Here is a 13,961-nt window from a genome sequence, read left to right as displayed (position 1 = left end):
TGTAGAGCAATTCCACGAAGTCAGAAAACTGTATGCTCGCCCTTATATCTGTGATATTCATTTTTCTGCGGTTTTGATTGTAAGATCCGATAAATTTATTATTGCCGGTAAAGAGGAAGGACTTCCACGCAAGAACTCGCGATCTAAACAGTATGCCATAACACATATATTTCCAAACTTGCCTCGATATCTTAAAAAAAGAAAAGAAGATAAAATATCTAACAAAGAAGACAGCAGTTCTTTCTCGTAACAATGTACCCAATACCATCTGGCTATGACCAATTCCAATGACGCTATATAACCCAATAGTTGATACAGCATCGTTAAATATCCGAGTAAAAAAAATAATTGGATGTGACACCCGAAAATCGGAACACCTTAGCTAAGCTTGCGCATGTGTGCATTCATGGGCCATTACTCCACACCTGAATGCCCGAAGTTATGTCTAGTTACATGACCGTAATTCCTTACAGGGAATAAACCCCACACCAGCATTCAACTGTTTAGTGTGAGTTTTTCAAAATCGATACATTTTTTAGAGTCATAAACTGTGATGGGTTCGAGGAAAGTGAAAATACAAAAGAATTCACGAGGTGAATGAACGCCCTCTCAGACACATGAACTCAAAGACTCCCTCCTCTGCCCTGTACAAAGGATTCTAGCATTTACACGATTTTAGAAAATATAACTTATTACACGTAATTGGCAATACAAAGAAGAAGTTTGCCTAAGAACCCTTGAATTATTTAGAGTGACAATTCAGAGCACTAGCGAAATATATTAATTCTTGTGGGATAGCAGATTTAAATATATTGACAGAAAAATTTAACCAGGATCCTTTAGAGCGACATTTTGGAATTAGAAAATGATTATCTTGGGATGATCACCATAGACTTTCTACATCTGAACACTTTTCAATTTATGTGCCGGTTAAAAATGTGCTGTATTCAAGTGCTAATTGTGAACTCCTAATTGAATCCAAGCACCTAGCTTCCACTTCATTAAATATGCATATTTAATTATTAATTATTTTATTTTTAATAATAGCACTTTAGTCGTAATTAACGTAAAAGTTATTTCGGTAACAAAAGTACAGTATAATTCCACTTTGCATCTAGGCTAAAACTTAATCTGGTTTACAATTTTATTACAGTTGTTTCTTACGTTTCCACATCATAAGAGATTTCTAATCGAGCATATGAGAAAGTAATAGACCTCATGCAAAAGTCGTTAATTTAATAGTCTCCAATAAGTAGCATACAACTACTTAATACAGTGCTACCAAATTGTTTTAATTTTACAAACCACAAAATAACCTAGGTATTTCAAAAGATCAAAACTTACATTAGCATAGATATAATATCGAAGCTTAATTTATGAGTATAAGTTGCACGTAATATTTTTTGTTCCTCTGAATTACGTACAAACCAGATACAACTGCAACTAATGGGTAAATAGTAAATAAAAACTATTGGTGAAAATAAAGTGTCTCTTTGATTATATTACATTCTTTCTTGTGTATAAAAACTATAATTTCATGTCAATGCGTACTTTATAATGCCATAAATATGTTCAGTTTTGCGATGCTGTACTTTCTTTCGCGTATTTCTGGCTGAAGCCGGCACAATGTTCCATTTTCGGTTAATTATTATATTTACAACTAGCCGTACCCGTGCGCTCCGCTGCACCCGTTAGAAATAAATATAAAGTAATTACATAATTAAAATAGGACGTTTGATCCAGGGAACAACTTTTACAACAGCGCAAGATAATCTGCTTCGCTCATTACCCAATTTTTTTTGCATTGCATTTATTGCATATATATTTTATTTATTTTAACACGATTCAATTGAGCATAGTTAAAATTTGAATTATAAAATAATGGATTGCTAAGCTAACGTACTATTACTGCATACTAAATCAATACACTCTCGTTGTTCGTTAATTCTCTGACATTAAAATGAGTGTACATAAATATTATTTTAAGAAATACAGAAAACGAATGTACAAAATAGCCTATCAAATTTTCTGCTCATAAGAAGCTATTTTAATCTTACCTGTCCTCGATTTACTCAGACGTTACTGTAATAACATTATAGCATTAAGTCCATCTAGAGAAACTACACTTTCCAATGGTGAAATAATAATTAATTATACAAATCGGTTAATTTAGCTTCTGATATTACTTCATACAAACACAGAAACATTCTCTGTAGGCTATGTTTAATAGCTTTCGATTGTTGATGTCCAAGGCCCCTGTTTCGATTGTTGTTGTCCAAGGCCCCTTATAGACGAAGTCATTTGTTCTTAATTCATTGCACCGTCTTAGATGGCGTTATTTCATTTATCTCGTTAAATATCAGTCCTATCAAAATTTGGTAAACAATAAAACATATCGAAAATCATTTTTTAAAGAAACTTTTGTTATGTAACATTTTTCACAAAAATCAATAATAAGCGAGATATTTCGATTTATTTAATTGAGGCCCCCTTATAACCCCCTTTTAAATAAAGTATTTTCAATGCCATATAGCCTAAAATCTAAGTTACAACGAACTTAATTTATATTCCAATTTTCATATAAATCCGTTCAGCCATTATCGCGTGAAAAGGTAACAAACATACAGACAGACATACAAACAAAAATTAAAAAAAAGCGATTTTCGGTTTCAGGGTGGTTAATTATATATGTTAGGATCAATTATTTTTGGAAAATCGAAAATTACCAGAAAAATTTCGGCTACAGGTTTATTATTAGTATAGATTCAGGGTTGTGTTATATAACTCACAATTTGTTAATGTAGTAATATTACGTTTTTAAACAAGTAAAATATTGTAACAAAGTATTCTACAATACATTCTTATCTAATGTGTTATTTTTAAGAACCTTTTGCATTCGATCGAATAGCGACTCTGTAGCTGCGGACGGAAAACACAGCTAACGCCACTCGGCGATGAAACACTGAACTAGACGAAGTAACGTCACTTTCTCTTCTACCCGCTCTGGTAATAATAATAATAATAATAATAATAATAATAATAATAATAAATAATAATAATAATAACAATAATGGTAATAATAATTATAACAGTAATAATAATAATAATAATAATAATAATAAATAATAATAATAATAATAATAGTCATAATAATAAGAATGGTGGTAATAATAATAATAATAATAATAATAATAATAATAATAATAATAATAATAATGGTAATAATTATAACAGTAATAATAATAATATATAATAATAATAATAACAATAATAATAATAATAATAATAATAATAATAATAATAATGAGCTAATAGCAATATTTATCCTGTGACATTTATAACCATTGAGCAAAAAGAAACTTGTAACAGCTATTATTGTTAACGAGAAGTGTTTGAAAATTATTTCGTTAGTCTATTCTTAAATTGGTTTGATGTCTGACAGTCCCTGACATTACTCGGTAGGGAATTCCAAAGTCGAGGAACAGCCACAGTGAAAGATGATGAGTATGAGGATGAGGGAATGGATTACTAAATAAAAATATTATAAAATACTAAAAGATTTACTCAACATTCTTCACACATTGAACATTAGAGAACTCTTAAAAAATTAGCAAGTCTGCTTGCCCAACTTAAGATAGCACCCACCTTCATAGATAAAGGTACTGTTATCTGGAATTTTATCTCTGCACTACTTGATAAGATACTACCAATTGAAACTAGAGAACATAAACGACAGTCACAAATAGGATACATAATCGAATATAACCACTTAAAATAATGACTTGGAAAAAATTATGGTTTATTTAACGACGCTCGCAACTGCACAGATTATATCAGACTTTTCTCCCGCAGGAGTTCTTTTACATGACAGCAAATCTACCGACATGAGCCTGTCGCATTTAAACACACTTAAATACCATCGACCTGGGCCGGGATCGAACCCGCAACCTCGAGCACAGAAAACCAGCTAATAGTGTACGTTACAAATATGTTTTACCTACATTTATTCAGCAACATATTGATCACGGAAACCCATCTAAAGCCCGATCGTTTGAATATTTCGAAAGAGGTAATATACTGTATGGACGGCCCAAATGCACCTTATGGAGGCGTAGCTGTAGGCCTACTGATAAAATCTGGAATTGTACATAGTTATGTTCAACCTTCCAATCTACAATATTTACAGGCAGTGCTTATATCAATCAACTCTGTAAATGGAAGAATAATTGGTATGCACCACCCAGTGTACCACTGATCGAACAAGATTTAACTGCTTTGTTAGAACAATGACCCACGTTTATTACCAGAGGAGATTGTAATGCAAAACATATGAATTGAAACTGAGACTAAACACTCAACGCAGGAAAACATTACCCAAGCATTCCTATGAACATGATTATAATATCAAAGGGCCAGTATAACCTACATACTATCTTCCACGTGTCAACTGTAGACATCTTGGATTTATTCTTCCATAAATCCAATGCACCTGCAAACTATACAGGGCTACTACAAAGGCTTTACCCGATTCCATAGCCTTGTATTATGAAAAGTATGAGACATACATTATTGAAAGTTATACCAATAAAAAGAGAAACTCATCAAGTTTTTGGTCCATCAACTGCTACAAGTGCTCGATGTGACAAACTCTAACTCCTGCCACACCGCTGGAGTATATCTAGCCACTGCCGCACGAATCCGGTTATTAAGTTCTTCAAGATTAACTGGCAAAGGAGGTACATACACTTGATCTTTGACAAACCCCCATAGAAAAAAATCACAGGGAGTCAAATCTGGCGACCGAGGAGGCCAACAGAGAACACACCGATCGTTGTTAGAAGCCCGTTGATGTGGTTGATGCCTCAGTTACATGAAGATAAACCAGGGTTTTTATTTCCACATTTCCATCTGGAAGTGCGTGAGTATCTAAATGAGCATCTACGTTTGTCTCCTACATAAAGCGGGAAATATGAACTGACTGAAAAGTAAAATTAGAATGAGGAACAAAATCTATCAGAATGACAGCTGAGTGTCACTTTAAAGGGCTGCAACTCCCCTCGCGTATGTGGTACCTAAGAGGTTACGTCCATTTTCGGTTTTCCCCTTCAAAATTTTCTAGAGCTCCTTCAGTGGAGCAGCGTAACCCGGAGTGAGACTAGTGGCCAACAGGCTTGGACCTCACATATTTAGTTCTTACAGGCCCGAACCCCTTGCAAGGACGCGTTTTGCGTACCTTTTAACTTAGTCCTCCTAATTCTCCTCTTTCAATTCAACTCATAAAAACTTAATATAAGGTTTCTAGAATATGGGAATTTACAGGTCTTTACCCTACTGTCGTGTGATAAATCCTCAACTTACAAAACTGATGTTCAACAATAATTCCTGCACTATTATGGTAGCAGGTGTGAAAATATCAGCTTAAAAATGGGCTCACTGTAGGCCTACTTTACGGCAGCAAAGAGTTCGAGAATAATTACAAATACTCTAGAAGTATAACACGTCCATATGTAAGTACTGCTATAAATCAAACTTTTAAGCTGTAGCTAAATTTTATTGCGTACTTGGATATTTGCAATGCTGTCTGGATATAATCTGTTAAAATATATAGGCCTCCTTTATTTAAGAAAATCCATTCCTTTCCCTGACTATAATAATAATAATAATAATAATAATAATAATAATAATAATAATAATAATAAAAGGTAAAGGTATCCCCGTAACATGCCATGAAGGCACTTGGGGGGCATGGAGGTAGAGCCCCATGCTGTCCATGACCTCGGCACTAGAATGAGGTGGTGTGGTCGGCACAACGCTCTGGCCACCTTTTACCCCCGGGAAAGACCCGGTACTCAGTTTTATAGGAGGCTGAGTGAACCTCGGGGCCGTTCTGAAAGTTTGGCAACGAGAAAAAATCCTGTCGCCACCTGGGATCGAACCCCGGACCTTCCAGTCCGTAGCCAGCTGCTCTACCAACTGAGCTACCCGGCCGCCCAATAATAATAATAATAATAATAATAATAATTTATTTATTTAATCTGGCAGAGCTAAGGCCAGTAGGCCTTCTCTTCCGCCCAGCCAGACTCTAATTCTAATTGAATACAATTGACTGTACACCCACCGCACGCAACTAATGATTTTAGAAGTCCAAAGAAAAATTCAATTATGTTTTATTTAATGACGCTCGCAACTGCCGACGTCATATCAGCATCGCCGCTGTGAGGGAATTTTGTCCAGCAGAAGTTTTTTTTTACATGCCAGTGTATCTATTGACATGGGCCTGTCGCATTTAGGTACACTTAAATGCTATCGACTTGGCCGGAATCGAACCCGCAATCTAGAGCACAGAAGACAAACACTCTACCGACTGCACCACCCAGGATGGCAGTCCAAAGAAGCTTAAAGTACTGGCAGAGAATACGGAATTGAAGGAGCAGCACAGCATGTAGAACAAAACTAAAATGTTAAGTTAGAACATTCAGTGATTGTCATTCAGTCTCTGATATGTTGAAAGAGTGAGTGTGTTACTAATATGGTGAAAGAGCTTTTGAAAGTGCAGACTGAAGGTAAGGTTCCTCAGCATTTACAGCAGATAAGGAAGTCTGCCCTAACTCTTTATTTTCATTCTGCTCAAGCGTACAGATATTTAAGAAAATGTGTGAAGCTACCCCATTAAAGAAATCTTCGTCAGTGGGTAACGTTAGTGAGTGGCCAACCAGCTTTAACCGAGGAAAGTTTCGTCAAAATTACCAGTGAGATAAAGACTGGCGTAAGTCAATTTTAATAACATAAAATCTATGGAATACAATAAAAAAATAATAATATGAAAGCAAGTGGAGAAAGGAAAAAATCGACTCTGAAAGAATTGAAGATTACAAAGGGAAAAAGATGCATGTCACACATCTTTTAAGAGTGAGATAATGAACTAATTCAGAATAATACTGCAAAATTTATTGACGTTGCTGTTCAAAATGAAGAAAGGGTCACTTTATCTACAGTGATAATTCTCCTTTGCATCAGTTTTGATAAGGAGACTAAAGTTCATAGTTATCTATTGAATTTGATGACATCACACTTAAAAATTGTTTGGTCTACATTTATCGTTTATCCCAGTGATGTCAAAGCAAGCGCATTTTTCTGACCTTGACGTCGAGCGCGGGCATCAAGCACTAGGTGTGGAAGGAAGAAGGATTATATTATATTATATGAATAAGCAGCCTGTTAGATTAAGAATATAGTGGTGTACAAACTTCAAACAAAACGTGAAATTTTATGTCGTTATTTTTATATGGCTTCTTTCTGTTTCATGTTATCTATATTGTCTGTAAAACAAAAGTACTCACACTAATTTCTTAATATTGCTGTTGTGTATTAAACGTTAATAACATAATAAAGAGTTAAGAAGGAATATTCACATAAATTCCATAGTAGTACAACTATACTGTACTAAATGGATGGAACACATCATTCATAAAGGAAATGATATCCCCCATCAAAACAAAAAGAGACTGAGTATAACATGAGTTGGAATTGATATTGATGGTCTCTTTAGTCTTATAAAAGTAATCAATAAATTAATCAAAACAATATTACACTACGAAGGAAAGTTACCTAGGTACTGTATCTGTTTTAAGTATAACTAATATTATATAACGAAACTCTTATCGCATTATGCTTTCAAGGTGATATTGGTGAGCAACTTCCTATCATCAGAATATTAAATTATTTTCTCGAAATCTGCTGAAGCTGTAGAGCTGACATTTTTACACCACATGGGCACGCATGTTTTGTATACGATGTAACAGTAGTTGCTTTGTTAATTCATTTCCTTACAAACATTTTCCATGCCAATATTTTCAAAATCTGCAATACACTACCTTCAGTAATACGTATTTACGATATATTAGATTTACGAAAACACTGTTTCAGCACCTTTAAGGCTACTGAATAAACATGTCTGAAAATTTCACTTTTCTGTAAAAAAAAAGTTGAGAAAATATTCCTTTTGAATAAAAAAGCAAACTTGTCAAAAATGAGCATTAAAATGAAAACTTACTTTCTTATAATGCACTTTTACCTCTCAGACAAGTCTAAAAATTAACATGGATACAGTTTTAATAAGTTCTCTTCATTTTATCTATTGAATCAGTGCTGGCCATCCCTGTATATATCTCGACCAAGCGGCATATACTACCTCTTTCGTCTGTCTCTTTCCTTTCCGCTGTAAAACGCTCAGGCTCTCCTGAGCTCTTAAGCGCGCGCTTGCGCCTGTGGGCATCAGTTGACATGAGTGATTTATCCCAAGTACCCTTAAAATGTTAATGGTTTATGAGAATTATTGCTAAAAATAAATTTTGAGCGAATTGTTTATTTTTCCTTTAACAAGTGTTTTCCTAAATATGTGATGTAGGCCTACATATTAGATCTGTCACGCCTATTTTAATTCCTTGACTATATAAAACATGGCGGACGGAGGTTCAAATATCTTCAAACATGGCGGCTCAGCTCTATAAAAACTATGGGTCGTTGAATAAAACTAATAGAAAATTGCAACGAAAGTAATCACGCAAGTTAGTATAAACTTGATTTGATACACAATTACTTACATTTTCACTGCTGTCTTTGCATAACACGTAGAGGAGAACGCCATATTGAGCAAAAGATGAACATTCATGCAAAAAATAGATTGCTTTGCGTCTGTGGACGACTGTAGATGAGTGTTCTGTATTGTAACATTTACTTACTTACTTACTTACTGGCTTTTAAGGAACCCGGAGGTTCATTGCCGCCCTCACATAAGCCCGCCATTGGTCCCTATCCTGTGCAAGATTAATCCATTCTCTATCATCATATCCCACCTCTCTCGACTCCATTTTAACACTATCTTCCCATCTACGTCTCCACCTTCGTAAAGGTCTTTTTCCCTCCGGCCTCCCAACTAACACTCTATATGCAGTTCTGGATTCGCCCATACGTCCTACATGCCCTGCCCATCTCAAACGTCTGGATTTTATGGTCCTAATTATGTCAGGTGAAGAATACAATGCGTGCAGTTCTGTGTTGTGTAACTTTCTCCATTCTCCTCTAACTTCATCCCTCTTAGCTCCAAATATTTTCCTAAGCACCTTATTCTCAAACACCCTTAACCTATGTTCCTCTCTCAAAGTGAGAGTCCAAGTTTCACAACCATAAAGAACAACCGGTAATATAACTGTTTTATAAATTCTAACTTTCAGATTTTTTGACAGCAGACTGGATGATAAAAGCTTCTCAACCGAATAATAACAGGCATTTCCCACATTTATTCCGTGTTTAATTACCTCCCGAGTATCATTTATATTTGTTACTGTTGCTCCAAGATATTTGAACTTCTTCACCTCTTCAAAAGATAAATTTACAATTTTTATATTTCCATTTCGTACAATATTCTCATCACGAGACATAATCATATACTTTGTCTTTTCGGGATTTACTTCCAAACCTATCTCTTTACTTGCTTCAAGTAAAATTTCCGTGTTTTCCCTAATCGTTTGTGGATTTTCTCCTAAGATATTCACGTCATCCGTATAGATAAGCAAAGCAGCTGATGTAACCCGTTCAATTCCAAACCGTCTCTGTTATCCTGGACCTTCCTAATGGCATATTCTAGAGCAAAGTTAAAAACTAAAGGTGATAGTGCATCTCCTTGCTTTAGCCCACAGTGAATTGGAAACCCATCCGACAGAAAGTGACCTATACTAAGTCTGCTATACGTTTCACTGAGATACATTTGAATTAATCGAACTAGTTTCTTGGGAATACCAAATTCAATAAGAATATAATATAAAACTTCTCTCTTAACCGAGTCACATGCCTTTTTGAAATCTATGAATACCTGAAGCACTGTACCCTTATACTCCCATTTTTTCTCCATTATCTGTCGAATAGAAAATATCTGGTCAATAGTTGATCTATTACGCCTAAAACCACACTGATGATCCCCGATAATTTCATCTACATATGGAGTTAATCTTCTCAAAAGAACATTGGAAAAAATTCAGTACGACGTTAACAAAAGTCATATTCCTCGAAAGTTACTACAGTTAGTCTTGGCCCCCTTCTTAAAGACAGGTACAATTATGGATTCCTTCCATTGTTCTGGTACAATTTCCTTTTCCCAAATAGCAAGTACAAGCTTGTAAATTTCATTAGATAATTCGCTTCCACCCTCTTGTATTAATTCTGCTGGAATTCGATCAATACCTGGAGACTTGTACTTTTTCAGATTTTCTATTGCAATTTCGACTTCAGAAAGTGTGGGTTCGGGTATAAATGGCTCAGCAGTTTGAATTTCAATTTCGTCCCGATCATTCATATTTGGCCTATGTGCATTTAGTAGTTGTCCAAAACAGGGCACTTTTCAGTGCCTTCATACTTTAGAAAACTATATTAGACATTGTTAGAAGTAAAATAAAATTCTTTTATCATGCACTTACCAACAGACAGCTTCCTATGCTCTGCCGTTCCATTTTAAACGATTTCATCACCTTGACTTACAATGGAGTGATACGATACAGCCGTATATATATCACGTACGCAACGGTGCTATCTTATCAAGTTATCACTCTCCTATCAGTCAGATTTTCCAGGAAATTAATGAAGTGGGAAGATAGTGACATTTGAAGTTCTTGCCCTATAAATATAATTAAACAATATTTTCTGAGCAACATTTATGCTTCAAAAGCTACAATTACACAGGGTCAAAATTTTAAAAAATATTTTGGGTGTCTGTATATGACCTCCATCCCCATCGTAATGTAATGCAGTAGTATGTCTGACACTTTATTTCTGTGAAAATTTTTACGGTTGACTAACATTTCTGGCATCGAAATTATCACAAGGGATTCTTCTAGAAATTGTATGTGTAGAATGTTAATATTGACTTGGAAAGTATTTTTGTCCTTATACTGCTTGTTTGAGGCTTGAAAGTCATGTAATTTTCCCTAAGATAGGTTACTAGCCTTATCGGCTAGTATTTTTGACCTAGAGGACATCGTCGACCAGGAAGACCTTTAAGAAGACTTCTAGATGGGGCCGAAACAGGTCTACAGAGGCCTAATTCGTGAAGGATGATGATGATGATGATGATGATGAAAGTATAAACTTTCATAGGTTGTTCAGGGATGTTGGCTGTGTGTTTTGATAAAAGGAATCGATGGTTTCCGGTGACTTATTACTGAGTAACGTGTTGATGTGTTTACTTGTAGCATGTCGTTTGGACGGTGATAAGATGGGTTCTGATAGGTTACAAGGAAGAATTAAAAAGCAATCAACTAGGTTCTGAAGTAGGTTCTGTAATATCATAAATTGTATTACAGACAATACAGAAATTACATGAATAATGAAGCAAACATTAGAATAAAACGCATACTTGTTTGTTAAACACTTCACTGTACATTACACTGTGTACTCTTCATTTTGTTTAAAGCCGCTGTTCAAAATGTCGGCCGCCATAATCTCTGCAAACTGTACAGCGACGCACCATGGACTGCCGCATACGCTCTAAGCGATTGGCGCACCTCTTCAGCGGCCGCGAGAATCCATTTCAATGTCGACTAGAATGTGTCGTACACGAGGCCTTCACTTGACCCCAGAAGAAGAAGTCAATCGGCATTGGATATTGCCGTACGCCGGTCTCCTAGGTTCGCTTCTCTCCTTGCGGGTTGTCGAGATGGGGAGGGGTAATGGGAGAGACGTGGACAAGATGGCTGTAAATGATGGAGAAACGAGGCGTTGGCGTTGGGTCACTTGTCCACAACCGATATGCGTGATGAACTCCCTCCAGAAGTCCGAATGAGGCGCCGAGGAGTCGCTACTTTATTATCATTGTTCATTTTTCTTTTTTACGATCTGGCGTCTCCCTTGCGGCGGGAGTCATGAAAGAAAAAAAAGACTGAAGAGAGGAGTAGCTTTTGGTTTATTTGATATACGATAGTCGTACAGTAAGTTTTAAAAGGAAAGCTAATAGGGGGTACCGGAGAAGGGTAAGGGACAGGGGGGTAATGGGAGTGCCTGAGGAAAAACTCGGCTTGTTTTGTAGGGCGCCAGGGGGTTGACGGTTGGTTCTCTAGGTCGAAGGATCTAACACAGCACACTGTGCGATTTACCGACATTAGAGGGGGGTTTAGGAGGGGGTTTGGGGTGAACAAGCCGCGTTAGGTGCAGGGAGTCGAAGTCCGGAACGTAGCAGTTGAAGACAGGAAGGATCAGAAAATAAACGCAAGGAGGTGGGTGGCTGATGGCGAGCTGAGGTCTGCACCAAGGCGAAAAGAGAGGGGAGAGATAAGCGTCGTCTGTGGAGAGTGAGGAGTACACAGATTACTGTACAGGTATGAGTTTTGCTCAAAAGTTCAGAACTTAACTGATTACTTTTTTATTTTTTCCTTGTAATCTACCGCAACTCATCTTATCACCGTCCAAACGACATGTTACAAGTAAACACTTCAACAACACATTACACAGCAATAAGTCACCGGAGACCAAAGGTTCCTGATATCAAAACACTCAGCCAACATCCCTGAACAACCTATGAAAGTTTGTCGGTAGAGTTATTCTTTATTTATTTATTTAACCTGGTAGAGATAAGGCCATCAGGCCTTCTCTTCCCCTCTACCAGGGGATTACAACTACAATATTAAGAATACAATTACAATTATAATTACAATTAATACTGAATTTACAAATACAATAAAAATCGAAGTACTAAAACATTAACTGATTAATAAAAGCTAGACAGTTTATTGTAAAAGTTAAGAACAGAGAAGCATTTCTTTTATTAATTAAATACAAATTAAATCTACTCTACGCAGTAAGAAAATGCTTAATAAGCTTGCTTTTGAACGCTACTAAATTCCGACAGTCTCTGATGTCACTGGGTAGGGTATTCCACAAGCGCGAGAGCGAGATTGTGTATGATGATGAATACGATGATGTCTTATGTGTTGGTATGGCTAGTATGCTGCTATTTTGCGTGCGTGTGAAGATGACAGGTAACTGAAACGGGGGGCAAGGTAGGTAGGTGTAGAGGTGTGAAGGACTTGGAAAAGGAGAACAAGAGAATGAAAATTTCTACGTTCGTTAAGCTGTAGCCAGTTTAGAGTTTGGAAGGATGGGGTAATGTGGTCCGCGCGACGGACATCGCAGACGAAGCGAACACAAGAATTATGAACACGTAGTAATCTTTGCGACTGGTTGACATTGAGGTCGGTCAGTAGAGAATTACAATAATCGAAGTGGGGCATTACTAGTGTTTCCACTAGTATTTTCTTGAGTGATAGCGGGAGGAATTTTCGAATGCTGTTTAAGGAATGTAGTATGGAAAGCACTTTTTTGGTAATATGGGTTACTTGATAATTCCAGTTTAAATGCGTATCAAAGTAATCTCCAAGGTTTTTAACACAGGAAGCAAAAGGGATTATTTATTGTGTCGTTTAACTTGACTGGAAGAGCAGGAGTAATATTGCATAATAAACGTTGATGTCCCACTAGGATTGCTTGTGATTTTCTTGCATTGAGAGTTCTGGCTCACCCTATATATATATATATATATATATATATATATATATATATATATATATATATATATATATGTGTTATGTTATGTTTTATTTAACGACGCTCGCAACTGCAGAGGTTATATCAGCGTCGCCGGATGTGCCGGAATTTTGTCCAGCAGGAGTTCTTTCGCATGCCAGTAAATCTACTGACATGAGCCTGTCGCATTTAAGAACACTTAAATGCCATCGACCTGGCCCGGGATCGAACCCGCAACCTCGAGTATAGAAGGCCAGCGCTATACCAGCTCGCCAACCAGGCCGATCATATTTAATATATTCAAATTTAAAGGCAAAGCCTCATAACACTCTATATATTGTAAGTATAAAAATTCTACTCACTAAATCTTTTCCGTGATATGTTCAGAATGT

At 36.2% G+C, this 13,961-nt stretch overlaps 1 protein-coding gene across 1 annotated transcript in view; it reads right to left on the bottom strand.

The window, feature by feature from the left end:
• Positions 1-10,527, bottom strand: part of LOC138691953 (uncharacterized) — a 32,413-nt gene extending 21,886 nt beyond the window's left edge. Inside the window, exon 1 of the mRNA XM_069814623.1 lies at positions 10,473-10,527. The gene's annotated coding sequence lies outside the window, so the exon portion shown is untranslated. The remainder of the gene's footprint in view (positions 1-10,472) is intronic.
• Between the last annotated feature and the right edge of the window lie 3,434 nt (positions 10,528-13,961).

The sequence above is a fragment of the Periplaneta americana genome, chromosome 16 (genome assembly GCF_040183065.1).
Source record: "Periplaneta americana isolate PAMFEO1 chromosome 16, P.americana_PAMFEO1_priV1, whole genome shotgun sequence".
Taxonomy (NCBI): domain Eukaryota; kingdom Metazoa; phylum Arthropoda; class Insecta; order Blattodea; family Blattidae; genus Periplaneta; species Periplaneta americana.
This window is presented reverse-complemented; position numbering and strand designations above follow the sequence as displayed.